At 39.4% G+C, this 26856-nt stretch overlaps 1 long non-coding RNA gene across 1 annotated transcript; it reads right to left on the reverse strand.

Annotated features, from left to right (window-relative positions):
- Positions 1–5625: 5625 nt before the first annotated feature.
- On the reverse strand, positions 5626–13824 carry LOC134728539 (uncharacterized). Its single transcript, XR_010109050.1, has 2 exons — positions 11505–13824; positions 5626–11021 (listed from the first exon to the last, which is right to left on the reverse strand). It is a non-coding gene; the product is annotated as an uncharacterized LOC134728539 (long non-coding RNA).
- Between the last annotated feature and the right edge of the window lie 13032 nt (positions 13825–26856).

Below are 26856 nucleotides of genomic sequence, written 5' to 3' on the forward strand. Positions count from 1 at the left end.
TTTGAAAACCTCATACAAGATTTGCTTGTTCTCCAGACATTTATTTATCATTTGATTGAGAAATCTTTTTATCTTTTTTCTATTATTTCCCTTTTTCTTGATTTTTGCAATGCAGTTGGAAAAAGGAATCAGTGTTGGGCTGATGGCCATGGGTGCTTAGGAAAGCCTGGATTCATTTATTCATTCCACACACATTTGTTGAGTACATTTCTTATGCCTTTGTGTCAGGCACTACTCTAGGAGATAAGCCCACAGAGAACAAAAACACAGTCCCTAGCTTCAAGGACTCCTGAGACTAAGCAGAAACTACAGACAGGTCAACTGGTGATAAATGTATGGTGTGTTAAGTGCTAGATACAAGAATTCATATACCACTATGGGAACCTGTGGGTCAGAGGGAGCTAAACTGGGAAAGGAGGAGACAGGGAAGTTTTTTTGAAGTTTGCAAGTGACTTTCATGTAAAGAAAGTGGACAAAAAAAATCCCAGGCAGGGCCAGGCACGGTGGCTCACGCCTGTAATCCCAGCACTTTGGAAGGCCGAGGCAGGTGGATCACGAGGTCAGGAGACTGAGACCATCCTGGCTAACACAGTGAAACCCAGTCTGTACTGAAAATACAAAAAAATTAGCCGGGTGTGGTGGCGGGCACTTGTAGTCCTAGCTACTTGGGAGGCTGAGGCAGGATAATGGCGTGAACCCGGAAGGCGGAGCTTGCAGTGAGCCGAGATTGCGCCACTGCACTCCAGCCTGAATGACAAAGCAAGACTCCGTCTCAAAAAAAAAAAATTCCCAGGCAGAAGGAACAATAAACACATAAGCACAAAAACATGAGGGAGCCTGGTCTACCAGCAGCTGCATGTGGTTGTATTTGTTGGAAATTAAGAAGAAGGTCGGGAAGTTCCAGCAGTGGGGCCTTACAAGCCAGGTCAACCTGTTTATAGAACATCCTGATATCAATAGGGAGTGATCGAAAGATTTTAATCAGGGGAATAAAGAGACCAGACTTGTGCTTTGAGAGGTCACTGCAGGAGCAATATGGAAAGACTTAAAGTGGGGCAAGTCTGAAGATGGAAGGAGGTAAACACAATGGGTAGAGAACAAGGAGGTTTGAACTGAGGAGATAGCAGTGGGAACGCAGAGAAGTGGAGGGCTATGAGAGAGATGTGAAGCAGCAAACTCAATAGCTCTTGGTGACCGAATAGACATGGTAGATAAGAGAAAAAGAAGAGTCAAGGATGACTGTTAAATTCTTGGCTTAGGTATCTGAAGACTGTGGTGCCATCCAATGACAGGAAGCACAGGAGGAAGAATAGATTTAAGGGGTTAAATAATTATTCATTTTAGATATCTTAGGTTGATTTGCCTGTGATACGTCCAGATCAGACCAGGTGTGGTGGCTCACGCCTATAATCCCAGCACATTGGGAGGCAAAGGCAGGAGGATTGCTTGAGCACAACAGTTCGAGACCAGCCTGGGAAACATGGCAAAACCTCGTCTTCACAAAAAATATGAAAATTAGCCAGGCATGGTGGCATGCACCTTTAGTCCCAGCTACTGGGGAGGCTGAGACTGGAGGATCACTTGAGCCCAGGGAGGTCAAGGCTGCAGTGAGCCAAGATTGCACCATTGCACTCCAGCCTGGGTGACAGAGTGAGGCCCTGTCTCAAAAAATAAAAATAAAAGTAAATGTCCAGGCCAGACAAAAGTGTTTCAAAGTGGTGCAATGTGTCTAGTTTGGAGTTTGAGAGACAGATCTTAGCAGAATACAGGTAGTAATCAAGGTCACAGACATATATAGGGAGTCAGCAGAATGAGAAAAGAATAAAGAGTCAAGGAGGAAAGACTGATGCTATGGTTTCCATGTATGTGTCCCTCCAAAATTTACATGTTGGAACTTAAACCACAAGGTGAAGGTATTAAGAGGTGAGGCCACCTGGAGGTGATTAAGCCATCAGGGCTCTGCCCTCATGAGTGGGATGAGTGTCTCTATAAAAAGGCTTGAGGGAGTGAGTTCACCTCTTCTGCCCTTCTGCTTCCTCCACCATGTGAGGATACAGTTTCATCTCTTTGGCCATGTGAAGACACAGCAAGAGGCACTATCTTGGAAGCAGAGAGCAAGCGCTCACCAGACATGGACTCTGCTGACACCTTGATTTTGGACTTCCTAGCCTCCAGAACTGTTGTCTGTAAATTATCCAATACAAGGTAAATTTTGTTATAACAGCAAACAAACGAAGACAACTAGTAACCATAAATAGCAAAAAAGAAGAGAAATAAAAAGGAAAAGCCAAAGAGATAGAAAGGAAATAAGAAGAGTGGGAAACCATATTAATACTTAAGATTTGTGGCCAGGTATGGTGGCTCACTCCTGTAATCCCAGCACTTTGGGAGGCCAAAGTGGGAGGATCACTTGAGCACAGGAATTCAAGACCAGCCTGGGCAACATAGCAAAATCCTGTCTTTATAAAAAAAAGAAGAAAAAAACCTACAAAAATTATCTGGTGTGGTGGCAGGCACCTATGGTCCCAGCTACACAGGAGGCTAAGGCAGGAGTTTTGAGCCCAGAAGGTTGAGGCCACAGTGAGCCATGATTGTGCCACTGCACTCCAGCCTAGGTGACAGAGGCCTCATCTCAAAAAAAAAAAAAAGATTTAAGGCTCAGTTCAGGTACCACATTTTCCAGAAAAGCAATTACCTGTCTCCTCCTGACACCAAAGCCCCATCCTATAAAACCCTCAAGGGTATGGTCCAACTTTTACACATCTCCACATCTCTAGCACCTAGAGTGGTTTTCTGACACATTGTATCTATTTGGTCCCTCAGTATATGTTTTTTCAAAAAAATTGAAATCAAGGGAAGAAAGACACTCAAATGAGAGGAAATGATCAGCTCTGTGAAATACTTCCAAGAAGCCAAGTCAAAACATTGTACTTCTAAACAAGACAGTCAATTTGCAAGGTTATTGGCAAGAGAACTTAGTAAACTAAAAGAGGCAGAAACCAAATAACGCTGGGAGTGAATTGAGACAGTAGGGAAAGAAAAAGTAGATTTCTCTTCTGAGAACTTTGTCAGTGAAGAGTTACATCACTTCATATAATAGCTGGTAAGGAAAGGATTTTCACCATAATGGCTCTTGAAATATTATGCCACTTTTGAGGCAATTTCTTCTGCTTTATTACAATGACTTTTTCACCTAAAACATACGAGACAAGTCCTCTATAAGAAGTGATATTTTGGTATTCTGGTTCCAGGCAAAGTCACACTCCCCAATTTACTTGACACAACAGTTTCTCATCAGAGAGTATCATGCAAAACAAATTTGAATTGCACTCATGTTTGTATAAATCCAAATCTGTTTTGAATATGTGAAAAAGAGGCTAGGGAGATGGCTTCTTCTTCAGTCTTTTTTCGCATGTAACAACTCCACATTTCTAAGCACTCTCTTGTCTGGACTTTATTTTATGCTGCGAGTGTGTTTCTATGCTATAAGATTACTTTCACTGCACTTTGAGTGAAGACACCTCAAGCCCCCAAAAAGTTCAAAAATTGTTGAAGAAGATGATGCAAAGAGAAATAATTAGCTTAAGAAATTTTCATTCTATCACATTTAATGCACAAATTATTGACTTTCAAAATGTTATCCATTACTTGTAAAAATTTGTTTTTATCATTCAATATATATTTACTAACTATGAAAATGATTTGGGTATCATGGGTTCTGATGAAATTCATCAAAATATTTCCATTAAAATTAATGAAAATATTTTCTTTATGGAATGGCTTTTCATTTAGCAACAGACTTTTCAGAAATGAATTTAAATTGTTAAAGGAGGGATAGGTGTTGTGAAAATGGGAGGGTGATAGAGAGTCATGGAGATTTTTTTTAAAGATGGAAGATAGTTTAGTGCAATTGTATATCAAAGCGAAACAAAAACACAGTAAGAGAGAATGAAGATACAGAAGTCAGAAGGCATCACTGATAAAGTGATTTCCTGAGAAAGTAAAAAGGAAAGAGGATCCAGAACACAGGTGCGTTGGACTAATGTGGAATGAAGGCAACTGTTCTCATAGAAACTCAGGGGAATGGAGGAAATAAAGGCTGCAGATTCAGATCAGTGGGTCAGGAAGAGGAAGGTGTGATGCCCAAATTTACATGTTAACTTGGCTGGGCTGTGGTGCCTAGTTATTTGGCAAACACTAGTCTAGATATTGCCATGAAGGTATTTTTTAGATGTGATGTGTATTTAAATTAGTAGACTTTTCTGAATAAAGCAGATTACCCTCCATATGTGGGTGGGTCTCAGCTAATCAGGTGAAGGCCTTAAGAGAAAAGATGGAGGTCCCTGGAAGAGGAAGGGATTCTGCCTCCAGACTGCCTTCAGGCTCAAGACTGCAACATCAGCTCCTAACCAGAATTTCCAGACTCCCAACCTGCCCTGCACATTTTGTACTTGCCAGCCTCATAATGGTGTGAGTCAATTTTTGAAAATAAATTAATCTCTAGACAGGTAGAGAGATAGATGTAAACATCATATAATATATGTAGGGCTAGGCATGGTGGCTCATGCGTGTAATCCCAACACTTTGGGAGGCTGAGGTGGGGGGATCACTTGAGCCTAGGGTTTGAAACCAGCCTGAGCAACATAGTGAGACCTCATCTCTACAAAACATAAAAACTTAGCCGGGTATGGTGGCACACACCTATAGTCCTAGCTATTTGGGAGGCTGAAGCGAGAAGATGGCTTGAGCCCAGGAGGTCAATGCTACAATGGAACCATGATCATGCCAGTGCACCCCAGCCTAGGCAACAGAGCGAGACCCTATCTCAAATATAAATAAATATATATATATATATATACACACACACACACACATGCACACATGTTATATATACACATATTTATTGGTTCTGTTTTTCTGGAAAAGGAGAAAAGAAGTTCAGGAAGTTCAGGGAGAAATGCTTTCTGACCACTATTCCCTGGATGAAATCCTGGATGGCATCATCCACTGAGAGCTGAGGGTGCTGCTGAGGGAGCATTAGGAAACTGGCAAACATTTGCGTAGTTATTGTGGACAAACAGGAGGTTGCTAACTCAAAATGTGCAGAAACATTGTTAGAGCAATTTAGAGATACTGACGGCTCAGTGCTGGAACAGCAGAAGACCACCTCTGTGAGGCCCCTGTTCCTGGAGTTACGTGTGGTTGCATAGATTCTGTATGAATATACAAGACTTGATTTTTGGTGGAGCATGGGGAAGGATCTGCTGTGTAGAACTGTTAATGAGAATTTTATATATATAGGAAATAATACATTTTTTCACAAATGTATTTATTCATTTTCTGCAGTACAAATAAGAATACATGTGATGGTTTATCCTTTCAAAATCCAAATATCCAAGTATCCATCCCCATATTCAACAGGCGATATTTTTGCCATATTCTCATCAGATCATTTGTTTTCAGAAGTAGACATAGCAAATATCATTGAAGCCTCAGTGTTTCTCCGTCTCTCCTCAGAAGTCATTAGCATCCATGTTTTCATAATTTATCTTCCAGGTATTTTATGCATAAGCAATATTTATATTTATTTGACATTGCCATTTCCAGTAAAATAATAGAGAATTGTTTTTGAATGATTTTATTGTTTAAATAAATGTCATCTTACTGTACAACAATTTGCTTTTCTCACTCAACTTTTTGTTTTTGAGTGTTATCATGTTAATACATGTAACTGGAAAATGAGATTTTTTATTATAGTTTTTAGTTAAGAATAGAATAACTTATTTTACTTGAAAAAATCTTTTTACAGAGAGTTTCTTCTTAAATTTTCATCTTAAATTACACCTTTCTAATTTAAATGAACAGTTTTTATATACTGATTGTATTAATTGAAATAAGAACAAAATGACCAACAAAGTTTATTTTTTTAACTAACACACACAATTCTCTATTATGAATATTTTAACAAATGTAGTTTCCTAAAACAAACATACATTGTCTCAAGTTTACAAGTCAACATTCTTGCAATCTCTACTAAACAAACTTTTACACATGGCAGGAAAGTTCTTTGCTCTTTCAAGTAAATAGTCTTAGATAAGAGATCATTTCATGATAACTAAAGACAAAAGAAGCATAGATAAATTTTATAATCATGGCAACTGGAATGTAAATATTCTCTAAGCTTCTGCATTATCTTTTTCATCTAAACAAAGAATAAGGGCTAACCCAGTGTTTGGGATTCTCAAAAACACTATGCTAATAACCTCATTGAAGTTTTTTATTACGTATTACTGAACCATGTGGCTTAGAGTTTCAACTATAATTTTAACTGAAGCTGATTCTAAGTATTTGAGGTAAATAATGTTCTATGATATAGAACATTAAAGAATCTATAGGCAGAATCTATGGCCACATAGTAGCAATTCATGTTAATTCTTCACAGTATTCCATTGTATAAAGATCCTACATTCTAATCTACTCTCTGGCAATAAGATTAGTTTATTTCCAGCTTTTAATTATCACAAGGAAACCCCCAAGAACATTTATGCATATGCCTCTGAACTCACACGCAAGAGTCTATGTTCCACATTAAGTGGAACTGCTGGATCACCGGGTAAAGAGAATGTGCATCTTTGATATGATACAAAGATCATATCTTTACTAGAAATTGTCAAAATTGTTTTGAAGAAGTTGCACCAGCGTAGCCTTTCGCCACTCCTGTGTGAGTCTTCTGGCTTGTTTTTCCACATCCCAACTCAGACTCAGAATTATGAGACTTTTAAGTTTTCACCAATCTGCTGGGTATAAATCCGTGCCTTTAATCTGTATTTCCCTAGTTACTGGTGAGACTATGCTTTGCTTTTGGATTTTGGATATGCTTTGTGGCCATGTTGGTTTCCTCTTCTGTGAATTGTTTGATCACATCCTTTGCAAATTTTTTCAAGGTCTTGTATTTTCTTTAAAGGTTTGTAGGAATTCTTGATATATTCTGCATACAATTGCTTTTTAAGTTTTATGTGTTGCAAAAACCACCTTCCAGTGTGTGGATTTAGTACTACCATTTTAATTTGCACTTACCATTCTTCTCCTCCTCCTCCTCCTCACTCTTATGTTTGCTCCATTTTTGCCTTCTGTTGTACTTATAACATTTATAAATGTATACATATGTGAAAGGAAAATAAATCTTGGGATAAGCCAAAGGGAAAAGTCAAGCTGGGAACTGCTTAGGGCAAAGCTTCCTCCCATTCTACTCCTAAAAAAGACAGCTACTGAAATTTAAAAAGCCACATAACCTCCTTCACAATTTGTCCACCAGGAAATTCCTTACAGACAAAGGTCAGATAGAACTCAAAATCATTCCTCTGCTCACTGAGATAAATGCATATCTGCTTGCTTACTTTGGAGAGGCTAATCAGAAACTCAAAAAAATGCAACCATTTGTTGCTTATTATTTACCTATGACCTGGAAGCCCCCTCCCCGCTTCGAGTTGTCCCACCTTTCTGGACCAAAACAATATACATCTTTATACATATTGATTGATGTCTCAAGTCTCCCTGAAAATGTATAAAACCAAGCTGTGCCCCGACCACCTTGGGCACATGTCATCAGGATGTCCTGAGGCTGTCACAGATACGTGTCCTTAACCTTGGCAAAATAAACTTTCTAAATTTATTGAGACCTGTCTCAGATATTTGGGGTTCACACATATATAGTCCATTTATTTTCCTTTGGGGTTTTAAAGCTATACATAGTTTCTATTCTTTTAATGGTCACTCAGGTTTTTTTTTTAACTACATACTTAGTCTTTCCAATAAAGTCAGCAGGAGTGGTCCCAAAGCATAGACCCCAGAGCAGCAGCCTTAGCATCACCTGGGAACTGTTAGAAATGCAGATTCTCAGGTCCCACCCCAGACCTAATGAATCAGAAACTCTATGGGTGGGTACACAACCTGTGTGTTCCAAGTGATTCTGACGCATGCCAAAATTGGAGAAACACTGGTCTAGAATTACTTAAATATTTCTATCAACCTTCTCCTACCCAATCTCATAAGAACCCTCATCCCTACTCCACCTTCTTCCTTGGTATTCTTGCCTGGAATTTTGATGTCTGTGCTGTGTTTGTTTGTGTGTGTGGGTGTGGAAATAGTGTCCATGGTTAATTAAATAAAACAGCATTTCAAGAAGATTAGTTTCTCTTGGGGTTTTTGTTTTGTTTTGTTTCATCACAGTCCTTGGATCTCTGTTAATGGTCCTTTCATTAAGGATCCTAAGTTGTTAAATTTTCCTAATGCATTTTTGAAAGTCTTTATATGGTCTTTATTTTTGAATCCTGGTTCATTCGGGTTTAGAATTCAAAGTTTGCAGTTATTGTCTATCAGCACCTTGAAAATGTTAATCTGTTGTGATGCGGTGTCTGTTGCAGATGAGAAGTCTGTTGATCACCTAATGAGATCTGTTAGCAAGAATTCTGTCTTTCTGTCCTGTGTTTTTTTTTTTTTGTTCTTTTGTTTTGTTTTGTTTCAGACAGAGTCTCACTCTGTCGCCCAGGCTGGAGTGCAGTGGTGCAATCTAGGCTCACTGCAACCTCCATCTCCTGGGTTCAAGCAATTCTGGTGCCTCAGCCTCCCGAGTAGGTATGATATGTTTTGGCTATGTGTCCCCACCCAAATCTCACCTTGAATTGTAATAATCCCCATGTGTCAAGGGCAGGGCCAGGTGGAGATAATTGAATCTTGAAGGCGGTTTCCCCCATACTGTTCTCGTGGTAGTGAGTAAGTCTCATGAGATCTGATGGTTTTATAAATGGGAATTCCCCTGCACATGGTCTCTTGCCTGCTGCCATGTAAGACGTGACTTTGCTCCTCCTTTGCCTTCCACCATTATTCTGAGGCCTCTCCGGGCATGTGAAACTGTAAGTCCATTAAATCTTTTTTTCTTTATAAATTACCCAGTCTCAGGTATTTCTTTATCTGCAGTGTGAGAACAGACTAATGCAAGCTGTGATTACACCACACCCAGCTAATTTTTGTATTTTTAGTAGAGACAGGGTTTCGCCATGTTGGCCAGGCTGGTATCAAACTCCTGGCCTCAAGTGATCTGGCTGCTTCAGACTCCCAAAGTGCTGTGATTACAAGTGTGAACCACTGCGCCCAACCTTCTCCTGTGGTTTTTAAAACTTTTGTCTTTACTCTTGTTCTGCAATTTTACCATCTTGTGTCTACATGTGCATTTATTTCTATTTATCCTTTTCATTATTCTTTGTGCATTTTTAATTGTAAGGATTTGTGAATTTCTTTGTGAAAAGTCTTCAGTTCTTTCTTTGAGTATTCTCTCATTATCCTTTTTTCCCTGTATGTATGTATGTATGTATGTATGTATGTATGTTTGTAGAGATGAGGGTCTCACTATGTTGCCCAGACTGGTCCTGAACTTCTCAGCTCAAGTGATCCTCCTGACTTAATCTCCCAAAGTGTTGGGAATACAGGCATAAGCCACTGTGTCTAGCCTGAATTTCTAATACAATTGTTCAGAGCACTTTTTTCTTCAGCTGTGTCAGCCTAGAGTTGATCCAATCTATTGTGTGTGTGTTTTTTTTTTTTTAACTTTCCAGATTTTACATACATGTTATCCAGGTGGTTCTATATCATATGTAACTGTTCTTATGTCCTTTCTGCCTTTTTTTGTTTGGTTAATTCTTTTCCTTTTTTTTTTTTTCCAGTGGAGATGGGGCTCTCACTCTAATGCACAAGTTGGTCTTGAATTCCTGGGCTCAAGCAACCCTCCTTCCTCTGCCTCCCAAAATACTGGGATTACAGGTGTGAGTGACTACACCCAGTCCTTTTCCTTTTATTTACCACTCTGATGATACTAAACTCGTGTGTTTAAAGCCTTATCTTATTCTATTATTTTATTATTTTCTTTTTATTTATTTATTTATTTACTTTTTGAGATGGAGTCTCTGTCACCCAGGCTGGAGTGCAGTGGTGCGATCTTGGCTCACTGCAACCTCTGCTTCCTGGGTTCAAGCAATTTTCCTGCCTCAGCCTCCAGAGTAGCTAGGATTACAGGCGCCTGCCACAACGCCCAGCTAATTTTAATATTTTTTTATTAGAGATGGGCTTCGCCATGTTGGCCAGGCTAGTCTTGAACTCCTGGCCACAAGTGATCCACCCACCTCAGCCTCCCAAAGTGCTGGGATTACAGGCATGAGCCACCGCACCTGGCCTTATTCTATTAATTATACGTAAAGTAAATTTGTCACAAATGTTGGCTTTCTCTCTTAGACTAGACTTCTTCATGTTTTGGACTGTGTACTTCAGCTCATCTTAGGTGAAATTTTTTTCTCTTTCATCCTTTCCAGCCAGTCTCCAGGTTTGGGGTTGTTTCTACCTGGCTGTTCAGAGCCCTCAACTTCTACTTCTAGTGGTGGCTCGCAACTACCTCTCTCCCCCACATGCTGTGTGGTATTGCAGGTATTGATGATCTCCCAAGGTGTGGGGCTTGCTTAAGATTTTGGTTGTGTGCTTATACAGTTTCTTTCTTTCCTGGTTACAAAACTTCACAGAAGTGATAGCCCTAAGGAGTTTTCCAGACTTGTTTCTTAACAAGGGGAGCTTCATTCAGTCCCCTAGTTTCAAGAAACTCCTGCTCCCTTTCAGACATAAAGCCCAGCAAGGCCCAGAACCAACCCCCAATTATAACTTTGTGGGTTTGTTGTGTTTCTGATACATGGAAATATTATTTATTATTGGTATATCAAATGCTTCTATTTTCTATTTTTATACTAAAGATGGCATTTCAAAGAATAAATTTATAATGCCTACTGAACTGTATTAGTCAGTTCTTGCACTGCTATAAATAAATACCCGAGACTGGGTAATTAATAAGGACAAGAGGTGTAATTGGCTCACAGTTCCACAGGCTGTACAGAAAGTGCAGTGGCATCTGTTCAGCTTCTTGGGAGGCCTCAGGAAACTTGCAATCATAGCAGAAGGTAAAATGAGAACAGCACTTCACATGGCTAGAAAAGAAGCAAGAGAGAGAAGGGGCACCTGCCACACACTTTTAAACAACCAGATCTCATGAGGACTCACTATGGGAATGACAGCACCAAGGGAGATGGTGTCAGACCATGAGAAACCACCCCTGTGATCCAATCACTTCCCACCAAGCCCCACCTCCAATACAGGGGATTACATTTCAACATGAGATTTGAACAGGGACACAGATCCAAACCATATCATTGACACACAGATTCTGACAAGAAATCTGCTTTGTTATGTTTTTAGGGCCCAGGAAGGTAAACAGAATGATGCAGACTTCCAGTTTCTGGTCTGACATGTAAGAAGCTTGGAAGTCATCCCTCTATCCTAGCAACAAGTAAAAAGCTGAACAAAATGAAAATCAGTAACTTTTCTTAGATCTGTCAGAGAAGTGAGGTCACATCAAACTGGTGCCCTCAAAGCTGGAGACAGACAGGTGGTTACAGAGAATAATAACTTACCAGAGCAGAACTCCATGAGCAGAAACTTCCACAGGAAAGGCTAGGAAAACCTAAGCTGTAACTGAAGAGTTGCTGAAGCCTTGGTGTGGACAGGTCTGAGGGTTAAAAACTCCAGAAGGGCCATTCACAGGGGCAACCTCATGCTTTTGTGAGTTCTCCACGATCTCTACCAGGTTCTCACAATGAAGGCTGGAGAGAAATCCACTGAGACTTCCTGCAGGGGGAGGGGGAAGGGAGCCATTTTAAAATATGCCAGAGCATTCTGTGCATCTTAACAAGGTCTGCTCTCAAGAGTAACTCTTTTAACAGTGCCTACCTTAATGGGTTATTTTAGAGCCTAACCGACAGGGAGTAAGGGAAAAACCCAGCTCCAGCCCTGTTAGCCGTCCTGTCCCACCCAAGGGGAAAAAGAGCACTGAGAAGCACTTATGAGGTTCACAGCCCAGCCCGGGGCACAGACTTCCTCTCTCCCCACACCTTATGCCACATTGCTAAAGGTCTATTTACTGGAATTACTTTCACCCAGTATGTCATGTCTAGCTTTTAAGAAAAGATTATAAGGCATACTAAAATTCAAAAGACACAATTTGAAGACACTGAGCAAACCTCAGAACCAGACTCAGATATGGCAGAGATGTTGGAATTATTAGATGAAGGTTTTTTTGTTTGTTTGTTTGTTTTAGACAAGGTCTCATTCTGTCTCCCAGGCTGGAGTGCAGTGACACAATCACAGCTCACTGCAGCCTCAATCTCCTGGCCTCAAGCAATCCTCCCACCTGAGCTTCCCAAGCAGCTGGCACTAGAAGTACATGCCACATGGCCAGCTATTTTTTTTATTTTTTGTAGAGACGGGGTCTCACTATGCTGCCCAGACTGGTCTTGAACTCTGGGCCTCAAGCAATCTCCCCGCCTCAGCCTCCTAGAATGCTGGGATTACAGGCATGAGCCACTGTGCCCAGCTCAGATCATGAATCTGAAACAACTATGACTATGTTAAGGACTTTAATTTAAAAAGTAGAAAACATGCAAAGACATATGGGTAAAGTAAGCAGAGAGATCATTACTCTGAGAATCAAAAAGAAGTGCTAGAGATCAAGATTACTGTAACAGAAATGAAGAATGCCTTTCATGGTCTCAATAGTAGACTAGACACGGCTAAGGAAAGAATCTCTGAGCTTGAGAATACCATAGTAGAAACTTCCAAATCTGAAGAGGAAAGAAAGAAAACACTGAAAAAACAGGAAAGAATATCCAAGAACTAAGGAACAACTTCAAAAGGTATAACATATGCATAACAGGAATAGCAGAAGCAGAATGATGTATAATAATCATGTTCACATATATAATCCATTTAATGTCAACTTCTAAGTTCTCCTGGAAGATAAGACAATTATCCTCACTGTAATTGTTTGTGAAATTTCTTCATAACTAGGTTATAAGCCTCACCAGAAAAGCAAGTTTGAAATCACACTTCATATGCAGCAGTGTAGAGACCATGTGGACTCTCATTTTAAAGTACTTTCAGTAAGGTCTAAACAAGTGGTTGCAAACTCTCAGCACACATGCCATGGTTGATCTAGGTAATTGTTTGCTGTATTCTATCCCACCATACTGTGGCAGTACCTCATGATCCTTCTCAATACAACACACTAGGTAGTCATTTCCAATTTTCTGGAGTTAGCCCACAAAATACATTCTGTTTACCAATATTTCCTAAGGTGTTTATGTGGCAACTTCCTTCTCAAAACATTAATTTCTGAAAAACAAAAAAGGATTAATAGGGTCCCATGAGTTTGAAAACGCTGAATCAAAATTACACACATTCTTCTTTTAACTGTGAGACTTCATAATATTCATGATGTGTGTATTTTCTAAACTTTCTAAACCAGGAAGGGGCAGCTTGTGAAACAAGCATGCCCTGGAGCATACTTGGACAATATTATTCTAGAAATATTCATGGATATATTGTTTACGGGAAACTAGAGGAGTTTGGGAAGGGTGCCTAATGTTTTTAGGTTAGTGCTATAGTACAGGGATTTTGCAGATTTTTCTCCACCCAGGCCAGATGCTAAGTATTTTAGACTTTGCAACCCATAAAGTCTCTTTCACAGCTACTCATCTCTGCTGTTGCAGCGCAAAAGCAGCCATAGTCAATCCTGGGTGTGGCTGTATTCCAATAAAATTTTGTTTACAAAAAGAGGAATGTGGGTTGTAGTTTGCCAACCCCTGCTACAAAGAATAATAATGATGCTTTGTTGAAAAACATTTTTATTCAACAAATACCGAGTAGCTACTGTGTGTTTTTTGGTTCCGTAAATATTGTTGGATGCATGAATACAGTAGTCACCCCTTACACATGGGTTATATATCCCAGGGCCCCCAGTGGGTGCCTGAAACCACGGAGAGGACTGGACCCTGTATATGCTGTTTTTTCCATCTAATAACCAAGATGTGACTAGCAGGTGGGTAGCATAGTAGGTGGTGTATATAGCATGAATACATTGCACAAAAGGATAAGTCCCGTCCCAGAGGGACAGCATGAGATTTCTTCACACTACTCAAAATGGCATGCAATTTAAAACTTATAAATTTTTTACTTCTGGAATTTTCCATTTAATATTGTCAGACCAAGGGTGACCATTGGTAACCGAAACCACAGAAAACAAAACAACAGATAGAGTGGGGGCTACTGCAGATGAAATCAGTGTGTCGGGGAGAGACCAAGGTGTTTAAGGCACAGACACTGTACAAAGTCCTAAACCTTTACAGTTGACATTTACTTATGGTTTTTTTGCTTGGCTTTTTGTAAAACTATTATTTTTGCATCACCATTCCACAGAGGAGGGAACTGAGACTCAGACTTCCTTTGGTGGCCATGCCAGAGGTGGCATCAAGGAATACAGGATGCATAGGCACACCACCAGTATAGCTTTTCTAAGTTACTGATGCTTTGTGTGTCAGCTTGACATTGCCCAAACTTATGGTGTGAGTCCTACAAATATTAAAACCACAATAAAAACATCACGAAAAAAACAACTAATTTGCTTTAGGTAATCCAACCCTGCAGTGTTTATGTGTTCCAGGATGGGATCCGTTCTTGAGTTGTTCAAAGAAACCGATTACATCTTTTTCCCACATCCAGTTCTCTAGTCCTCTGCTAAACTTAAAACCTGGCCAGTAGCAAGGAAAGATAAAGGCACCCTCTGTTTTTTTCAGTGTTTTGTTTTGAAACCCTGATGGAAAAGCTTTATTTAGATCTGGCTAGCCTTTATCCTGCAAAACTTCCCAAACAAAGGCTTCATGGCTTGGAGTTTTTCCAGGTCCTGTTGATTCCTGTAAATCAAGTTAACCCAAGGCAAGTTTGGGCTTTGTTCAAATCCCTACCACCCTCCACTTCCATGCCTGTTTCCCATGCCAGCTGTTTAGACTACAGCATTCTGATATCTGCAACCCACCGTTAGGTTAGGCTATGTTCTTGCCCAGCAAAAGAGAATCCCAAGATGACAAGTATTTAGCATCTGACAACTACAGAAGCAGGGAAAGGGAAGCGATTTATAATGAAAAGGAGATGGGTGCCCCCATGTTTACTTTCTCAAGCTCTGTTGCACCATCCCTTCTAATTGTAACCTTTTTGAATAAGTACTAGAAATTAGCCTGTTTCTAACAAAAGAAGCCATTGAAGCCCCCCTTACCCACCCCCCTGCACCCCTATAGCACAATATACTAAATTGCTGATGTGAAACAATTAGCATTGCGGCCAGACATAGGGCTCCAATTTAAAAAAGTGCTGTGTCCCTTGAAATTCCTCAGGCTTGGCTGCCTTGCTGGCCACAGAACCAGCCACCGGAATGTTTAATAGCCCAAATGCTCTCTGCCTAAACCATTTGTTTCTCTTCCTAGAATTCCTATGGAAATTTTCTTATGAAACAGATCTAAGAGTCAGTATGTACAAAGAGCTTCCTTTTGAACAATTGTCTTCCACTGCCCTATTCCCAGCCGGATCGGATGAAAGCAAAAAATGTTCTCAGATTCCACAGCAAAATTGGGCCTCATAAAGGCTTATAAGAGCTAAAAAAAAGTGGGAGCCATTCTTCAATTGGATCAAATGTCTGATCTAAATGAAAGCAAATTCCTAGGATTCCTCTTCAGCTGGCATCATTCAGTATAGCCAGTTCTCAAAGTATTGCTACAAGATCCGCCAACAGGGATTGTCACCACTCATAAACATCTGTGGATTTAACTCACCCCAGAGCTCTGAATACTGGGAAATCCAGGCATTTGTTATTTCTGCAGAACAAACTAACCTTGACCCAATAAGGGACAAAAACAAGGCAAAGCAAAATTAAATGACAAGAGCTAGGTGTGACTGATGGAAGGCAGAATATAGAAACGGGGAGAGGATTTGTTCTTGGGAATGTGTAATATCCAGTAAAGAACACCTGACTGGCTTTAACAGCCATGTCTACTAAGCACAATTTTTTTACCTACTAAAAACTCTAGTTTGGTGGCTTATCCTGTGTTTGTTTTTTCCCTCCACATCAAAGAATAACACACTTGACCATGGCTTGTCACATGTGACTTGCATTAACTAGTCGTTCAATCTGTAAACATGACACTCTAGAACTAGGTGTTTTCTGAGATCCTCCGGCACTACAATTCTATCAAAGATTTTTATCTTTAGAGTTTCAGAAAACGGTATGGCATCTTTTCCCTTCCCTAAGATTAAGAAAAAGAATTCATAGAAATTAAAGCAGACACAGTTTCACCTATGAAGGAAAAATACATACCATTTTCTGATGGAGACACATACACCAGTTTGAGTTATTGGGGGCAAAATACACAAGACTTCATTTTTCCCCTTCCCACAGCACTGGCTTCTTGGGCATTTCACACGTCCTTCAGGGGATAACAAAGAATATAAGAAAAGTTAAGATTCAAATCAGTTTTCACACAGTATCTGTTAGGAATGCTAAAAATAAGCTAGGTAGCAAAGAGTAGTCATAATTAAGGTTGAAGTTTAACTGTGAATTTCAATTACCGTATTTCTATAAAATTTAATTTTTATATTTCAGCAATACTAAGACACATTTTTATTTTCACATTTAACATCTCTGAAATTGGAATGCAATTCTACATTCCAGGGAGTTGCATTTTACAATTCCTGTCATCGAGGCACCGTCATGATGTAGTTGTCATTGCTGAGGTATGTACAGCATTGGTCACACCTGTTCATAGGAATGTCATCATCTCTATTGAATGATGTACAACCTGGTTGCTATGGTTTGAATGTCCCCTGCAAAACTCATCTTGAAACTTAATGTGGCATATTGAGAGGTGGGGCCTTTAAGAGGTGATTGGACCATGAGCCAGCATGTTAGCACACTCAGTCCCCTCACCATGTAATGCCCTGCACCGCCACACGACTCTTCAGAGTCCTCACCAGCAAGAAGGCCCTCACCAGATACGGCCCCTCAATCTTGGCCTTCCCAGCCTTCATAATCTTAAGAAATAAATTCCTTTTCTTTATAAACTACCCAGTTTCAGATATTCTGTTATAAGCAACAGAAAAGACACTAATATATCAGTACTACAGCATTGAATTTAACTATGATTTGACATTTAGATAAAAGATTTCAAGAAAGTAAAAAGACACAGAAAACAGAGCAGAGGGGTATAAATTTGACATAAGTGGAATAAACATTCTATTGTGTATATACAAAGACATAAAAACTGAGCAGAAAATATTCACTGTAGGAGAAGAATGACTATGCTTCCATATTTTCTTATAAAGGAATAACAAGTGCTTTACAGGAGCTAAAAAAGAAGATGTTCACAAGAATATGATGTTAGGGTTTGTTACTGAGGTGTGTGCAAAATGATTGCCTATCACAAGGCAAGGAAGGCAACTGGGGGCAGGACAAATTGCCACACCCCCTGGAAGAGCTGAGAGACATTTCAAAGCAGTAAGAGGTTGCTGTGATCAATTCATATAAAGTTGTTTTATTTTTTCTTCTCTTTCTTACTAATAGATAAAATAATGGTAAGATTTGCAATTGATGGAATCTTAGGGTTGATGGGCTGTATCTTCAGCATCATAACTAACTGAATATGAAGTAGACCTTGATAAGAGATTGAAATAATATGTGGTGTCGTACTCATGACTCATCTATGGAAAGTCATCCTCTTTGTGACCTCCAGCCCCTCAACCCCTCAGTCAGCAAGACCACTGACTGCTCTTCCCAGCTAACTTCACATCCATGGCCACTCAGCCCAGGCCCCCCTAATTAGTCCTTTCACCATGTTCTTACCAATACCTTAAAGACCGGTTTTTTCCCCCATGATTTTCTATCTTGGTTAATGACTTCTGCATGTACCTCGTTACCCAGTTTCAAAAAGTAAAACCTTCTGGTTCATAGTAGATGCTCAATAAACGCCTGTTTGTTTTATCATATGCCTCCTCCCCAGCTCACAAATCCCCTCTTCTGGGCCTAACCACACTCCGTGATTTCACAGAGCTCATATAACCAGCTTTCTCCAACACTCATTACATTCACACTAAAGGTTCCCTGTTTTCAAAAAACTTTGCTTCCACCCTGACTTTCTAGCAACTTGGTAGCAACTAGAAAAGATCATTTTTAGTTTGCTTTTTGCCACTTTATTCAAACTGCCTTTTCTGTAAATAAATCTCAGGGTAAAAAATATATATATAATGGAATTCTACCTGTTTTTGGTTTTAATTCTGCTGAATGTCTCAGCAACACTTGATACTATTTAAAACTTCCTCCTTCCTGAAATTTTCTCCTTTCTGACTTCTGAAATGCCATTTTTTCTTGGTTTTCTTCCAAAGTTTATGAAAACTTCTTGGGTTACCCTTTCTGGAATCTTTGCCTCTATTCAGCCCTCAAAAGTAAAGTGCTCCATTGCATATACATTTCCGTATTATCTCATTCCAAATCCATATTTCCAATTCCAGCCTGAGCTCCAAACAGCATTTCAAACCATCTCCTGGAAATCCTCATCTAGGTGACTTACAAAGATCTCTGTCAACTGTATCCCAAACTAAAATAAACTCCTCTATATTCTGACTGTTCTTATACACAAATACTCTGTTAAGAACACGATTATCTTCATACACCAAGTGAGAAACCTCAGCATCATCTTACACTCTTTCTTCTTCAACTCCAACGGTAAGTACCACCCAGTCTTGTTAAGTCAAATTCTGTGAGATCTATTGAATCAAATCCTTTTGATTTTTATTCATTTTTACAAATGTTTAGTGAACACCTTCTCTTGGGGATGGCTCTGTAAAGTGCCAGTGATGACCCTCTCCTCCTTCTAAGTTTGATTCTCAGAGATAGATCCATTCTTCAGATAGAAATTAGAGTATGTGCAACCCAAATGAGGCTCCATACACACAAATACACACATGCACATGCACATGGGTGCGCGCACACACACACACACACACACACATGCAAAAGCCCAAATTTGCAATCCATCTAAAAAGAGAGTCTGCAAAGCAAATATGTCCAGTCAACTACATGGGGAATTATGTGCTGTCTTGCAACCCTTGAGCCTAGAGAGCTTCTAGAAAACAGGCTCGGGATCATCAATCAGGTTTGCTTACATAATTAGCAATCAGGCTTGCTTACTTCGTGGAGGAGATCAGTAGAAGAACATATCCACCCTATAGATTAGCCTAAAACACAGCCTAGAAGAATATTAGCTGCTATGAGCGAATTCCACAATATCACAAATCAGATAAATAATTCTTATTTTGTGAAAAAGGTGGAGTATAAAATGAAGAGAGAGAATGTAATTGGAAATGTTACCGTAATGCTATCTCACCTGATAAGTGGAGTGGAAGTCCTATATTCGTTTTCTGAGGCTGCTATAAAAAATTACAACTAGGCCAGGGCCAGTGGCTCACACTTGTAATCTCAGCACTTTGGGAGGCCAAAGTAAGAGTATACTCAAAGTAAGAGTATCCCTTGAGCCCAGAAGTTTGAGATCAGCCTGGGCAACATAGGGAGGCTCCAACTCTAAAAAAAAAAAAAAAAAAAAAAAAAAAAAAAAAAAAACTACCAACTTGGTGGCTTGATGACTTAAACAATAGAAATTTATTCTCTCATATTCTTAGGGGCCAGAACTTTAAAATCAAGATGTTTAGGGGGTTGGTTCCTTCGGGAGGCTCTAAGGGCGAATCCATTCCTTACCCCTCTCCTGGTTTCTGACGGCTGCTGGCAATTGTTGGTGCCCTTTGGCTTACAGTTGTATAACTCTATTCTCTGACTCTATCTTAACATGTCCCTGGCCCCTGTGTCTCCCTGTATGCTCTATGTCAAATCTCCTTCTCCTTTCTGTTAGAAGAACACTAGTCTTTGGATTTAGAATCTATCCTAAGTGTAGCATACTATCACTTCATGATATTTAAGTAATTATATCTACAAAGACCTTATTTCCAAATAAAATCACATTTATAGGTATCAGAAGTTAAAACTTGGACATATCTTTATCTTTTCGGGGACACTAAACAATCTACTACAAGTCCTTATGAAAGCATGAGCACAAGGATTCTCCCTCTACTTTTCTTTTATTCCAGGAACTGTACCAGGCACCAGAAACACAGAAATGAGTAAAATCAATGCAGTCTGTGTCCTCACACTCACTGTCCATTCTTCACTTTTCCTACTAATAATGCCTGACCAATTTAAATGGTCTCCTAATTTTTCTCCTGGTCTCAAGTCTAATTAGTGACAGATTTTAAAACATGCACATTAGTCAAAACAGGCAAGGTTCTGCTGCAACAAATAACCACTGTATTTCCATGTCTCTTTTTTTTTTTTTTTTTTTTTTTTTGAGACAGGGTCTTTTTCTGTCACCCAGGCTGGAGTGCAGTGGCACGATCATAGCTCACTGTAACCTCAAACTCCTGGGCTCAAGCAATCCTACCACCTCAGCCTGCCACACTCGGCTCATTTTTAAAATTTTTGATAGAGACAGAGTCTTGCTTTGTTGCCATGCTGGTCTCAAACTTCTGGATTCAGGCAATCCTCTTGCCTTGGCCTCCCAAAGTGCTGGGATTACAAGCATGAGCCACCACACCCAATCTTCTCAGTGTCATAAAGCAAAGAAGGCTTGTGTCTTCTTATTCATATCCCTGAAAGAATAGCTGAGTCTTCTCTATGTTTTTCTCATTCAAGGACCAAGTCTCGTGCTTCCATAAAAGCTAAGGCAGAAAAACGAAAAATGACAAATCGAACAATGTCTCTTAAAGTTTCTACCCAGACATGGCACATGTCACTTGCACTCATTTCTCATTAGCATTGGTCCAAGTCATGTGACCTTGACTCACCTCAAAGGTATACAGAGAAGTATGTAGTCCTAATATAGGCTTAGAAGTGTGAAGAACTAGCAATATTCAGTGAATAGCTCTAATAATTACCACAATCATCCTAATGTTTCAATCTGCAATACACATGCCTTGCTTGCAGATTAAAGTATACACTCCTCAGCATGGCATTCCAGGCTTTATATAGAGATCCCAATCTCTATTTTCTGCTTCATTTCTGCCACTAATGCTCCAGCACTTTGACTACTCAAATTCCCTGCCATGCTGTGCCCTCTCTAGCCTCCAGGTGTTTGTTTACACTGTTCCCTCCACCGGGAACAACCTTTGTCCTTACTAATTTTCCAGGTTTCTTCTTAAAGGTCATTTCTTCTATGAAGCCTTTTCCTTAGGTAGAATTAATCCCTCCATCTGTTATCATATTTCATTTTTACATAACTCATTCCTTCACTAATTTATTTCCTCAAGAAGTAAACCACGTGCCAGGCACTGTGCTGCAATAAAGAAAACGGCATAGCCGTAGTCCTCCAAAGCTTTTTGCCTAGTAGGGGAGAAAAGAAATGTAACAGGCAATTAAAATACAGAATTTCACCTGCCACTTGAGGAGAAGGATGAGGTGCTATGGGAGCCCATTAGCCAAGAAAAGGCTTGGGGAGGAGAAAGATCCAGGTGAAGAAAAGCTTGTATAAAGGCCCATAGAGAAGAGAACTCATGATGAGTTTGGAGAACTGAAAATATGTGCTTAAATACAGGGGAAATGCATGGCACACACTGTAAAGTGAATTGAAGATGGCACCATGTCTTGAACTGGAGAACAAGACAGTCTCATTTACTACTTTCACAATTCATCAGAGTAATTGGTTCCTTATTTTGGCCTCTTTGATCTATCAGTTTCTGAGATCTGAGAGGGTATTTCTCTTTGTTGTTGTGTTGGTGGGCTTTGTTTTGTTTTGTTTTTCTGAGACATAGTCTTGCTCTGTCATTCAGGCTGGAGTACAGGGATGTATGATCACGGCTCACTGTAGCCTTGACCTCCCAGGCTCAAATGATCCTCCCACCTACCTCAGCCTTCTGAGCAGCTGGGACTACAGGCACGCGCCAACGCCCAGCTTGCTTTTTGTGTTTTTTCGTAAAGAAGGAGTTTTGCCATGTTGCCCAGGCGGCTCTTGAACTCCTAGGCTCAAGCGATCCTGCTGCCTTGGCTTCTCAAAGTGCTGGAATTATAGGTGTGAGCAACAGCACCCGGCCTTCCTCTTCATTTTGTAATGCTACCGCCTATTATTATGCATTGTCTTGTTTCTTTATACTTTTTTTTGCTGAATATTCTATTCATATTCTACTAATATCAGTATTAATTTTATCAACTTTTAAAAAATTAATAAACCATTTTCTCTTTTCATTTTTAATCATTCCATAACATTTTAAGATGTGTTTATAAACACCACATAATTATATTTTACTTTTTCGTCCAGAGATTGTCCAATTCAATATTAGAAAAGTGAGTTTAACCTGTATCTACTTTGTATAATTATTAATATATTTACACTGGCCAGGTGCAGCAGTTCACTCCTGTAATCCCAGAACTTTGGGAGGCCAAGATGGGTAGATCACATGCGACCAGCCTGGCCAACATGCCAAAACCCCATCCCTACTAAAAATACAAAAATCAGCCGGGCATGGTGGTGAGTGCCTGTAATCCCAGCTACTGTGTGTATATATATATATGTGTGTGTGTGTGTGTGTGTGTGTGTGTGTATATATATATGTGTGTATATAGATATGTGTATATATGTGTGTATATAGATATGTGTATATATATACACACACACACATGCGCTCACACCTTTACATTTTACCACCACTTTGATTTTTGCCACCTTTACATTTTACTTTTTGCCATTCTTTTTTTCTTTTTGCTATTTTATTAAACAGATCAATTTTATAGACTTCTTTCTTTTCACTTTCCAGTGTAGAAGTTATGCATTTTGTGTTTATTTTAGCATACATTCTCACATGTATAATATGCTGACAAAGTGAAAGGTAATCAGTATTTCTTTTCTCTACGGAAAAAGACAAGGACCTTAGCAAACAGTAACTTCCTCCAAATTTCCTCTGCTTCAAGGTTTCCAAGTTACTGTGGAATATTTTATTTCTAGCTTCTTTTGAAACACAAAACACAAAAACAACTGTTCTTGTTATTTTATGGAAAATACTTTTTGAAATTGTGTTCAACATTTTATTGCTTCCTTTGTTCATCATTGCTTCTTGTACTTTATCACTCCACCCTGCAATCATTTATCTTCTCACTGAACCCCAGGGCTTTAGCCCCAGTCAAATAGATACTTTAACCCTAGGGCTGGTTAAAGAACCACCCTCATATATGGGTATCTGGGGTCCCTGAGTTGTAACCCAGCACTTTGGAGCGTCCCTCTGGCTCTTCATCTACAGTGCCTATCCCCAAGAGCCAAGGAATCCAGGAGCCCAAGAGGACACCCCACCAGAGCAGGTACCTCTGGTCTTCCTCTGAACCATGTTTCAAAGATCCAGGACCCAGGAATTTCCTCTGAATGGCAAATGTTAAGGGCAGGCTTTCAGTGTAGCTTCCTGGTCCACACAGACCTTTACATCCTGCTCATTGATACTAGTTCCTCCCACATTTCCAAAAAGTACAAATTTTGCTTTATGTTGAGCCAGATTTGTGTGAGTTAATATAGAATCTAATAATTCTGTATGTCTCAAGAGGAAGGGTTGTTAGGAGGAGGGGAAAGTAGATTTTATATGTACAAAATCCACTGCCTTAATCTTAATTTTACATATAATTAAATGTATGATTTAAGTGAAATAAAATTAATTGAATTACATTGGTTAATTTTACAATTAAATTGATTGAATTAAAATTATTAAATTATACATCAAGAAAATCCTCTAACTGTGGCCCAAATCGTACTGTGGACCAGATAAGTCTATGATCTGGGGCAAATTACTTTATTTTTCTGAGCTCCAATTTCTCCTTTTAAGAAAGACACTGATGTGGATTGCACATAGTGACTTCCTTCCAAAGAATACAGCATGGAAAAGAGGGAGAGGGCAGAAAAGCAACTCTGCAGCTAAGAAACGTGGCAAATCCTACCTGCACCAGGTGATCAAGGTTAACATCAAAAGGGATAAGTCATGATAATAATATGTGCAGTTGATATAATGTGATGGGAATAGTACTTTATAGTCTTCCTCACTGAAACTCAGTCTAAAAATGAGAAAAATATCAGACAGCCTCTAATGAGGAACATTCTACAAAATAGCTGATCAGTACTCTTCAAAACTGTCAAAGTCATCAAAAAAAGGCAAAGTCTGAGAAATGGCTACAATGTAGAGGAGCCTAAAAAGATATGACCAATAAATTCAATGTAATATCCTTCATGGGACCCTAGAACAGATAAACAACATTTGTTAAAAACAGAAACTCGGAATAAAATATAAACTTTAATTATTATATCAGCATTAGTTAATTAAGTGTAACAAATGTACTATACTAATGTAAGATGTTAGGCTGGGCATGGTGGCTCACACCTGTAATCCCAGCACTTTGGGAGGCTGAGGCAGGTGGATCATGAAGTCAGGAGTTCAAGACCAGCCTGGCCAAGATGGTGAAATCCCCATCTCTGCTAAAAACACAAAAATTAGCCAGGCATGGTGGTGGACACCTGTAATCCCAGCTACCTGGGAGGCTGAGGCAGGAGAATTGCTTGAACCTGGGAGGCGGAGATTGCAGTGAGCAGAGATCACACCACTGCACTCCAGCCTGGGTGACAGAGCAAGACTTTGTCTAAAACAAAAAACAAAAAACTAATGTAAGATGTTAATAGGAGAAACTAGGTATAGGGTATATGGGAACTCCTTGTACTATCTTCATAATTTTTCTATGAATCTAAAGCTATTCTAAAATTAAAAGTCTATTCTTAAAAAATTTAAATGGGGAGATTCGATAAGATAATTTCTAGGAGAGTTTTTAGCCCCAACATTCTGAGATCTAAATGTAAAATAATGAATCTTCAAGTTTAGCAAGGAAAGAAAGAAAATCTCTTCTTAGAGGTAAGAAATTGGATCATGCAACCTCAAAAATAAGTGTATATCTATAAATATAATATTACCATTTCATATGAATTCATTTGTAACTTGTCTACCCAGCACTGTTTTCTGAACGTATCCATATTGATACACAGAGACATAATTCATTCATAGTTAACTGAAGTAGAGTAGTTCACTGTATTCTATAATGTGTTTATGCAGTCCCGCATGATGAACATTAATGTTCTTTCCAATTTTTCACCAGTAGAAACACAGCAATGAATTTGTCTAAACATGTTTGCTTGTATACATGAGCAAGAATTTCACAAGTGTATATATACAATTAGGGTAGCAAATATACAAAGCTTTTAGATACTGCCAATTTGACCTCCAAAGTATTTGTACCAACATACTTTCCAACCAACAATATATTCCACAGTTTCATTTTCTCTACATATTCACTAACCCTTTGAATGGTATTTCATTTTTTAATTTCATTTTCCCTGAATACTAATAGAGTTGCCATTCAGATTTCTATTCTATGAGTTGGATATGATTAACATTTGTCCATTTTTTTCCTGGCTTGCTTTTATTTTCCTCAGTCATTTATAGAACACATATATATTCTTGATAGTAATCCTTTACTGGTTATACTTGTTACAAATATCTTGTTCAAGTTTTTGGTGAGTCTCTTGACTTTGCTTATGGTATCTTTTGTCACACAAAAAATTCCATTGCACTCTGGTATCAAAGTTTGTGTTTCCCTAAAATTCCTATGTTGAAATCTAGTCACTAATGCCATGCTGTTAGGAGCTGGGGCCTTTGGAAGGTAAGGACAAAGCAACAAGACTCCATCTATGAACCAGGAAATGAGTCCCACCAGACATCAAATCTGCCAGCACCTTAATTTCAGACTTTCCAGTCTCCAGAACTGTGAGAAATAAATTTCTGTTGCTTGTTAGCTACCTAGTATACAGTAATTTTTATAATAGCCTGAATGGACTACAACAAAATTGGTACCAAGAAGTGGGGTGCTTTTATAACAAATACCTAAAAATGTTGAAGTAGCTCTTGGACCTGGCTGTTAGAGGCTGGAAGTGAGATTCACGCTAGAAAAAGCCTATGTTGGCATGAATGGACCATAAAGGGTAATTCTGGTGAGGGCTCAGAAGAGCTGTAGAGAAAGGCTGAATCTTCTTAGAGAATACCTACATGATCATGAACAGAATGGTAAAGGCTATTCTGATAAGGTCTCAGATGGAGATGAGGAATATGCTATTGGAAACTGGAAGAAAGGTGATCCTTGTCATAAAGTGGCAAATAACTTGTCTGAATTATATTATTGGCCTAGTGTTTTTGTGGAAGGTAGAACTTATGAGTAATGAAATGGCATATTTGGCTGAATAAACTTCTAAACAAAGTGTTGAAGGTCTGGCTTAGATTCTCTTGAATGTTTATAGTAAAACGTGAGAAAGGGGAAATGAATTAAAGATGGATTTTTAATCAATAAGGAAGCAGAACTTAAAGATTTGGAAAATTCTCAGCCTGTGTATACTGTAAAAAGTGAGAAATGTGTTGGGAGCTAACACCAAGGGTGTGGCCAAATGACCCTTTGATAAGGAAATTAGTATGGATTGGCCAGGTGTTACTCATCAAGACAATAGAAGAATGACCCTGAAGGCATTTCAGATTGGGGCTGCCACTCACAGGCCCAAGTGCAAGGACCTGGGGGAGAGAATGATTTCAAAGGAGGGGTGATTGGCACCCCTGGGACCTTGGCACCCTCTGCCCAGCCCTGCCTCAAGGTTCTGCTTCCTGCACTTTGTCACCATGCTCCTCCACTGCCCCAGATGTGGCTCTCGTGGCCCTGATTCAATGTGCACTACACCCAACAGAGCTATAAGGGTCTGGCTCCCTCTACCTAAATTTCAAAGGATG

This window comes from Pan paniscus, chromosome 11 (assembly GCF_029289425.2).
Source record: "Pan paniscus chromosome 11, NHGRI_mPanPan1-v2.0_pri, whole genome shotgun sequence".
Classification (NCBI taxonomy): Eukaryota; Metazoa; Chordata; class Mammalia; order Primates; family Hominidae; genus Pan; species Pan paniscus.